This window comes from Ursus americanus, chromosome X (assembly GCF_024610735.1).
Source record: "Ursus americanus isolate L20-20 chromosome X, mUrsAme1.1.p, whole genome shotgun sequence".
Lineage (NCBI taxonomy): Eukaryota > Metazoa > Chordata > Mammalia > Carnivora > Ursidae > Ursus > Ursus americanus.
Genome location: NC_142164.1, coordinates 3413904 through 3423373, shown reverse-complemented (window position 1 = coordinate 3423373; position 9470 = coordinate 3413904).

Genomic DNA, 9470 nt, shown 5'->3' with positions numbered 1-9470 from the left:
AGGAGGATCCAGGACAGAGCCTCTGAGGCCAGGCTTTACAGGGCAGGTGGAGGAAGAGGAGTCCAGGAAGAAGACCAAGAGGAATGAGAACCAGAATGTGTGGCTTCACATAAGTGTCAAAGGATATTTCAAGAGCCACTAGGATCAGGGCTGAAAAGTGACTATTCCTCTGCATCCAGTTGGGGTCAGGGCTAGAGGGAGAAAGACCAAGATGAACAGCATGCAGCTGGAGATATGAGAGAGAAGCAGCAGTGGCTGGGCAATGAAAGAGGGAGATTCCATGTATCTTAGAATTCAAGGATTTATTTATCTCTGAGCTTTGGTAATATAAAGACAGCATGACGGATTTCTCAGATAATAGACTGAATCTTACTTTTTGCAAGATTAGCTAATGAGATTAGACACTCTGAAGTTTAACTCTGTGCCAAGTAATATGTGCATAGATGCTCATTTTTACCTTGCCAATACCTTGGGAAGTATAGCCTACTTTAAAAATGAAGAAACTAAGGGTCAGAGAAGAAGTTAAGCAGCATGTCCAAGGTCACACAGCCGGTCTGTGGCAGAGCTGAAGCTTGGGCCTAGTTATGGCTGATATCTAAAATCCCTGCTGAACTTTTCAGCTCGCGCACTTCCATGAGCACTCAGTGGTGAGAAAGAGCTAGGGGCAACAGTAGCCCTGGTTTGGACCGTGGCAGGCAGTATTGTAGTTGGTCCGACAGTTGTTTTGTTTAGAACATGTGGATCAGTAGTAGCACCACCACATTTTTGTTCAGTGTAAAAGATTTTTTCCCTATAATTCAGTCACATGCTCTGTTATGGTGGTGTATAGCAGACAGATCCTTGAAATAAGCAGGTTACATTTTCTTCCAGAGTTTTCTGGCTTTCCTCTTACTACACTGGCTGCTTCTTCTTCCTCTCCTTTGACAGTTTCTCCTCATCTACTCTTAAGGATAGAAGGCCATAAGGCTTCTTCCTCAGCTTCCTCACTTCCCTCCTCTCCACTCATTGCCTTTCTGATCTCACTCAAGATCATGGCCTCAAAAACCATGTATGTGCTCCCTCCAGATTTACATTTCCAGCCTGGGCTCTCTCTTGAACCCCAGACTTGTACACCCAACTGTGAACTTTGCATAGCCTCTGGGGTGTGCAATAGACATCTCAACCCAAATGCCCCATCTCCTCCCCCAACTTGCTCTTCTTGCAGACTTCTGAATCTCAGTAAATAGCAGTTGCTCAGGCCAAAACCTTGGAGTTTAACTTGATATTGCTTTCTCCTACCCTAAATCGAATTCATCAACAAACTCTGTCCATATTTCCTTTTAAATATAGCCACTTCTCACTATCATCATGGCTTCCACCCCAGTCCTCCTCCTCCTCCTCCTCATCTCTTGCTGGAATCACTACAGTAGCCTCCTGCCTGCCTCCCTGCTTCTGCCCTTGTCCCATTCAACATATTTTTTGCACAGTTGCTAAATTGATGTTCTTAAAGTAAAACTTAGATCATGTCACTCTTCTGCCCAAAAGTCTTACACAGAGTAAACCCAAAAGTCCTGCACAGTATTCCTCCTATCCCCATCTCCTACTCTCTCCCCCTTGCACTTAATGAAAAAGGTTGAGAGAGGAATACGATTTGCTTCAAAAAGAAATAAGGCCCATGTAGTGTAACATCAGATGTGAATGAAAGAAAAGACTGGTTTTGGGTATGGAGACAGGCATCGTTATACTGAGCTTGGGTGAGTTGTAATTTTTGCTTGCTTGTTTGGTGTCGTTTTGAGCTTAATCCCGTAGGATGTGCCACAGAGAACTGTAATGACCAAATATAGACTATGAACACAAAAGTCAGAGGCTTACTTGTCTCGATCATCGTATTCTTGAACCTAATAGAAAAAACAGTGGCAATTTTAGACTCTGGTAGATTCCAGGATCAACTACTCCAATGCCCCCTCGTTTTGTAGATTGGGGAGTGACTAAGAGAAATTACCTTATGCACATCGCCCAGGCCACACAGCCCCATCCTGCCTTCTTTTGAGCAGTGTTGATTGGCAGTTGTGATAAAGGCTCTCAACAATTGTGTTTTGGGGACTCAGTAAAGTACTCTGTGAAGGATTTTCTGAATTTCAATGATCTTGAAGATGGGTTCACTGTTTTCTAATTTCATGGAGTTGAAGTATTTATTTTAGAGAGTAAGTGCTCTAATCATCTACAATATGCTCCATGAGAGGTTTTGATTTAAGGCTTGTCAGTTGATTTCTGCCAAGGCGGTATTTTGAAATCAATACATTATTTCTAGTGCTGGTAGAACATAGGGGTCTATCTATGTGCTCTGCTGTCATGTGAAGTTTAAAAGCTCCTAGTGGATCAACGGATTTTGAGCGAAATGGAAACCATTTAAAACTTTATGCAAAAATGGGTCGGAAAAAAAAGTCATAATAGTAACTTGAAAGTGATTATAGATCCACAAGACTAAATGGGCTAAAATTGCGTGTACACATGTAATTATGGTGTATTACCTTTCAGCTTTTCAAATAGAACTTTTAGTTGTTAGTTTTTGAAACTCTGCTTGCATTTTGGGAGAAAATTACACACCTGACTGACCCAGGTCACATTAATCCACACATGTTAGTGAGAAGCCTGGGCTACTGTTGAATCTGAATGGTGTTGTACTGCAAAGCAGTACAGTGCACTTCACACCCGAGGAAAGAGTCAGACACGTGCAAGTACAGGTGACCCTGTACAAACCCCCAAAATGGGTTTGAACTGTGCGGGTCCGTGTATATGTGTGATTTTTCAATAAATACAGGACACTACTATAAATGTATTTTCTCTTCCTTGCAACTTTCTTAATAACATTTTCTTTTCTCTAGCTTATTTATTGTAAGAATACAGTATAGATAGACTGGGGCTCCTGGGTGGCTCAGTTGTTAAGTGTCTGCCTTCAGCTCAGGGTGTGATCCCAGGGTCCTGGGATCAAGCCCCGCATCAGGCTCCCTGCTCCACTGGGAGCCTGTTTCTTCCTCTCCCACTCCCCCTGCTTGTGTTCCCTCTCTTGCTGGCTGTCTCTCTCTCTGTCAAATAAATAAATAAAAATCTTTAAAAAAGAGAATACAGTATAGATAGAATACACATAACATATAAAATATATGTTGATTGACTGTTTCTGTTATGAGCAAGGCTGCCAGTCAACAGTAGCCATTAATAGTTAAATTTGGGGGGAGTTAAAAGTTATACTCAGATTTTCAACTGTACAGGGGATTGAAGCCCCTAACGCCCATGTTGTTCAAGGGTCAACTATACAGACAAGTTCAAGAGGCATTCTGGAAGTGCCTACTACGTGCCCTAGCACTTTTTGAACAATATGCAGGTGTCAAAGTGGAAGTCATGGTTGGTCTGGTAGGAGGAGATGAACCAGAAGGCATGACTAGGTCTGCAGTCAAATTTGAGACAAAGAGAGTATGGGCTTTGGAACAAGAGAGCCCTGAGTTCAAATCCTGCCTGTACCATATCATAGCCATAAATTTGGATAATTATTCTAACTTTTCTGAGCCTTGGTTTTCTCATCTGTAAGTTGGGGTTAATAATGGTGGCCACGGTGGTGAGCATGATTGGTTATTTCCCTTCTGCTGTTTAGCTCCTGTGCATGATATAGTACTGACATTCAGAATAAGGCGGTTAATGGGTATCTTTTCATCTGAACCTTGAGGAGGGGGGAATCAATGTGTCTTGAGTAGTGGGCTGGAAATGACAAAGGCGACTGCACAGATGAGGTAGGAATAGATAAGTCTGACACAGTCATAGGAAGAAAAGACAACTCATAGTTCAGACTTTCCCAATTACTTTTCACAGAAAGACCTTCTTAGAAAATGATAATATTGTATGGTACATTGGAGTTGGACAAAGAAGGCTGTTCACAGCTCGAAATGTCCTGCCCACAGGTTGAACCCCTGCCCCAGGCTCTGCCAGCCAATGGAACGGCTGAGGGGATCACTATCCATGCAAGCCTGTGACTAATTTGTAGTGCACTGGGTGGGAAGCTGTGGTATAGAGAACTTAAAGGCTCAGTGACCTGCACCAGCCCCCTTAAATCCTTTTTGAAATGAGGCAGGGGGTGAACGAATGGGACCTCAATCAGTCAATCTCCTACACTTGGCTTTACAGCAGCCAAGGATGGCTGGTGGCAGTTTCCTGAGGTGGAGTGCCAGGGAGTGAGGAGAGGAGGCCACATGTATACAAGGAGTAAAGGACAAATGGGTGGATATCTTTGGTGACCTCCCCTTGCTTTCCTGCCTTCTGTAGGTTAGCTCATTGCATTGGCCCGCTCTAAGCCACCAAATTCTCTCTGCATAGGCTATGGTGCTTTGTGTATCAGCACTCAGTATATATGTATTGAGTTGGATTGAATACATAAGGCTGCTGGCCAAAAACCCTGCCCTGCATGTTTGGGCTAGTGCCCTGCACAGATGCAAGTGTGATGGCAGTGGAGCCTCTGAGCTTACCACTTCTCTGTTCTTCTTTATCCTTGTCCCCAGGCCTTGCTTATTGAGCCCAAGATTCCCTTCCAAACACAATGACTTTCTAGTTACAGTTACACTTGGTCCAAGTGGCCTCCCCCAACTAAAAAGGATCCAGTGGCCACGTTTTTAAAGCCAGACCTTATATTTAAAAAGATAAAACGTGAAAATTCTGACACCTGCTACATTGTAGATAAACACTGAGGACATTATTCTCAGTGAAATAAGCCAGTCACAAAAGGACAAAGACTGTGTGATTCCACTTAGATGAGTTGCCTGGAGCAGTCAGATTCGTAGGGACAGAAAGTAGGATGGTGGTTGCCAGGGGCTGGGGAGGGGGAGGGAGGAATTACTGTCTAATGGGGACACTAGTTTCAGTTTGGTAAGTTAAAAAAGTTCTGGAGGTGGATGGGGGCGATGGCTGCGCAACAGTGCAAGCGTACGTAATGTCACTGAATGTCACACTGAAAAATGGTCAAGATGATAACTTTTACATTATGTGTATTTCACCACAATTTTTAAAAAAAGAAAAAAGGGTAAGAGACTGATGTGCAGACCTCAGTAAGAGAAAACTTCATGAAGTTTAAGCAATACATTTGATCTTCATTTTATTATTAAAAGAGGAAGCTCAGTATATGTCCAAGTTACTATAATTTTTATTCACATTTTGTAATGAGTTGAGTCACTTCTATTTCCTCCTTCTGTCTTCTCTCTTTCAGTTTTGAAATGTATTTAAAAGTACTTGGATAGGTGAGAGAACCCTTGTCAGTTGAACTCACTGTCAGGCCTCATGGACACCAGGAATGGATGAGGCAGAAAGGGGGACACACAACAACAGGAGAAATGTGGCCTGGAGTACCACTAACTCACTATCAGAGGAAGCCCTCAGGGAGGGGCTCTTGCTCTATGGGTTAATCCTTGGGAAAGGATACTCCTTATGCTATCTTCAACATGGCTTCTGCCTGAGACTTCTGGCACTTCCTAAGAACTGGGTTGTGGCCTCAACTGAGCCACTGATTTATGAATTTGGACCAGTCCCTTATGAGACTGCATGGTTTTGTGGGGCTCCTGTAGCCCTGTCAGTGCACTGGTTCAAGCCTCCGAGTCTTTTACCAGCAGTAGGTCCCACAGTGTAGGAATAGTGCTTTGCCTGGGATCAGATTACATGTTTGACAGGTGTTGCGGGTTGAATTGTGTCTGCCTCCATTCCCCCCCGCCACTGACCAAAAAAGATATGTTGAAATCCAAACCACAGAATGTGACTTTACTTTTTTTAATAATAATTTTTTATTATGTTATGTCACCATACAGTACATCCTTAGTTTCTGATATAGTGATCCATGATTCATTATTTGCATATAACTTTAGTTGGAGGTAGTGTTTTTATAGAGGTAATCAAGTTAAAATGAAGTCGTTAGTGTGGGCCGTAATCTAATAAAAGGGGACAATTGGACACAGACACAGACATGCACACAGGGAGACCACCACATGAAGACACAGAGAGAAGATGGCCGTCTGCAAGTCATGGAGAGAAGCCTGGAATACATCCTTCCCTCAGAGCCCTCAGAAGGAACCAACCCTGCTGACACCTGGATCTTGGACTTTAAGCCACCAGACGGAGGCCCACCCCCCAAAAATCTGCTATCGAAACGATCTAGTTTGTTACAACAGCTCTAGAAAATTAATACAGCAGGTAAAGCAGATTTTTCCCAGATTTCCTTCACTGGGAGCTGACAGTGTGGCATATGGCCATTCCTACTTACTGAGGTCCCCCAAGAATTCTTTTCACCTCACCTCCCAGAGCAGGCATTAGAGGCTCCAGGGAGATGGAGCCACTGTCTCAGTTGTCACTCCTGTCTTCCTAACAGGCAGGTTCTGGAAGTGGAAGGAGAGAGAAGGCTGGTGATGAAGGGTTTCTTTATCAGAAGGCTTTAAGTACCTTTCCTGGAACAGGGACTGCATCAAGTGTCCTCGCCTCAAGGACTCATCACCAGCGCCTACCTGGGAGAGGGAAACTGTTCTGATTTACACAGCCCCTCTTAATGCATTCTTGTCACTTAAAAGGGAAGTAAACGTCAGTGCTGAGGTGCTAGGCTTAGTCATATGGCCTCTCAGCACTCTCTAATCAATATCACTTCGCCATCACTAAAGTTTTTGTAAGTCCGTCAACAGCCTCTCACCTCCTCTCAGTTCATTATCTCATATAGTTAGAGGGCCTATGATGATGCCTATCAGCAGCAGCTTAGACATAAATTTATGCTGTGTGTATAGTTGGTCAAAGTGCCTCTACTCAACTCATCACGAATTTTCCACTAGGACCAAGGAAATTGCTGTCTGATTATTCTCTCCAGCCCCATCAGTTAAGGAGCCTTTTCTAATCTGGTGTCTAAAGACTTGACCAAAATAGGTTTTTGTCTAAAGAGATTGATCCTGAAAAATGAGATGAAGGGCTGTTCAAAGTGGTTTAGGGAACAAACTTCATCAAAGCACACTGTCTTCCTCGACAAATCCTTTTTGGCTTAATTTATCTGCAGTAAGTTCCACCGCTTGAATTTGTGCAAAACGTATAGCAGCTGTAGTAGCAAAGATGTCATATTGGAAATTAAATCAAATATGTTGATTTTCCACTGAGATCCTGCCATTTTTTCATAAAGGTTTTGCTTTTATTGTTATTATATTAGCTTTGCGCAGTGGCAGTATCATAGCCAATGAGGTTTATTATTATTATTATTTCAAAGAATTGTTACAGGGAAGCAGCAAGATGAACATTGAACAAGAAATAACCCAATTCTGTGTTTCCTAAGTTGTTATGTCCTCAGCGAGTCAGTCCTCTTCTCTCTTTACACTCTATCCTAAGCCATCTTGTCCACTACCATTGCCAAACACATTTCTCCAGGCCAGACCTCTCCTGTGAATGCCAGATCTAGAGCCACATGCCTCTTGGACACCTCCACTCTGCTGTCCTCCAGACTCCTCAAACTCATCCTGTACAGGCAAGTAAAAAAGTGAAAATCACCATCATCTTATCCCACTGAAATTTGCTTCCTCTTCATTACCTGGCATCTCGGGGACTGGCCCACTGATTGGCCAAACTCTACAACTCCTCCTTCAGTTCCCATCCTCCATGACTTTCTCTTTAGTCCCATATCAGTAGCCTAATCTTGTTAACTCAATCTTTTAAATCTCTTCTACCCTTTCCAGCCTCACCAGCTCTCCAGTGATTTAGTGGTGTTCTCACTATATAAGCTGCTTTATAACAATATGCCCCGGAACCTCATTCCATGTTTTGTTTTGAGTGCGCCTGGTTTGCAAACTGCCTATTTCGTGAGTGCACAATAAACTTTTACTAAGTACCATTTCAGCGATTTGTTGGTTTTGCTTCTGTTTTTATGAACTTTTGACACCTCCTTAGACTTTATTGCTTTAATGCAGTCATTGTAAATTCCCATGCAATTTTGAGAAATAATACAGAGATCTCATATTGGGTATCTGTCCAGAAACTCTGTCTAGTTTCCCTGATATTAATGCTTTGCAGAATTATAGTATAATTTCACAACCAGGATATTAACATGGATACATCCACTTTTTCAGACTTTTCCAGTTTCACTTGTGCCTGTGCACGTGTGTGTCTGTGTGTGGTGTGTGAAACTCTATACCATGTTGTCCCCTAGCAGGCTCATGTATCCACCACCACCCCCAAGACACTGAACGGTTTTTCCATCACCGCACCCACCTCCCCCCAGTATCCACATTCTGGTCCCATCTCTAACCCCTGGCAACCCCTAATCTGCTCTTCATCTCTGTGATATTGTCATTTCAAGAATGTTACATAAATGGAATCATACAGTATGCAGGTTGTCCTGTGTATCATTAGTTCATTCCTGGTTACTGGTCAGTTACTGGTCAGTAGAATCCCACATTTTGACTGCTAACCTCAGTTTATCTATTCACGCACTGGAGGACATCTCAGTTGTTTCCAGTTTGGGGCTATTACAAACAAAACTTTTATAAACATTCTTGCATGGGGTTTTGTATGAACACAAGTTTTAAAGTCTCTGGAATAAATGTCCAAGAGTGCAGTTGCTGGGATGTATGGAAGTTGCATGTTTAGTTTTATAAGAAACTACCAAACGGTTTTCCAGAGTGGCTGTACTATTTTATATTCCTGCCAGCAAAGTGTGGGTGATCCAGTTTCTCCACATCCTCCCTAATTTGATGGCGTCACTATTTTTATTCTAGCAATTTGGGTAAGTGTGTAGTGATATCTCATTGTGGTTGTAATTTGAATTCCTTGATGGCTACTGATGTTGAGCATTTTTTCATGTGCTTTTTGCAATCTGCTTACCCTCTTTGGTGAAATATGTCTTCACATCTCTTGCCCATTTTCTAATTGGCTTGTTATTTTTTACTCTTGAAATGTGAGAGCACATCATATATGCTACATACAAGTCCTTTGTCAGATATATGTTTTGCAAATATTTTCTTCCAGTCTGCAGCTAGTCTTTTCATTCTTCACATGGGCTTTTGAAGAGCTAAAGTTTTACATTTTTACCAAGTCTAATTTATTGATTTTTCCTTTTACAGATCATCCTTCTGGTGTCAAGTCTAGGAACTCTTTGCCTAGTCCTGAATCACAAAGATTTTGTCCTTTTTTCCCCTAAAACCTTTATAGTTTTATGTTTTACATTTAAATCCATGATCCATTTTGAGTTCATTTTTGTATAAGATGTGAGGCTTTGGTCTATGTTCATTTTTTGCCTATGAATGTCCAGTTGCTCCAATACCATTTGTTGAAAATGCCATCTTCCCTCCACTGGATTTATTTTGCACAGTTGTCAAAAGTCAGTTGAGCACATTGGTGTGCGCTTCCTTGGGTTTCTAACCTTTTCAGGGCTTTAACTGGCACCAGGTCCCAATATGCCTTGCTTTAATTTCCTCTGAGATATATAAAAAGTGAATCAT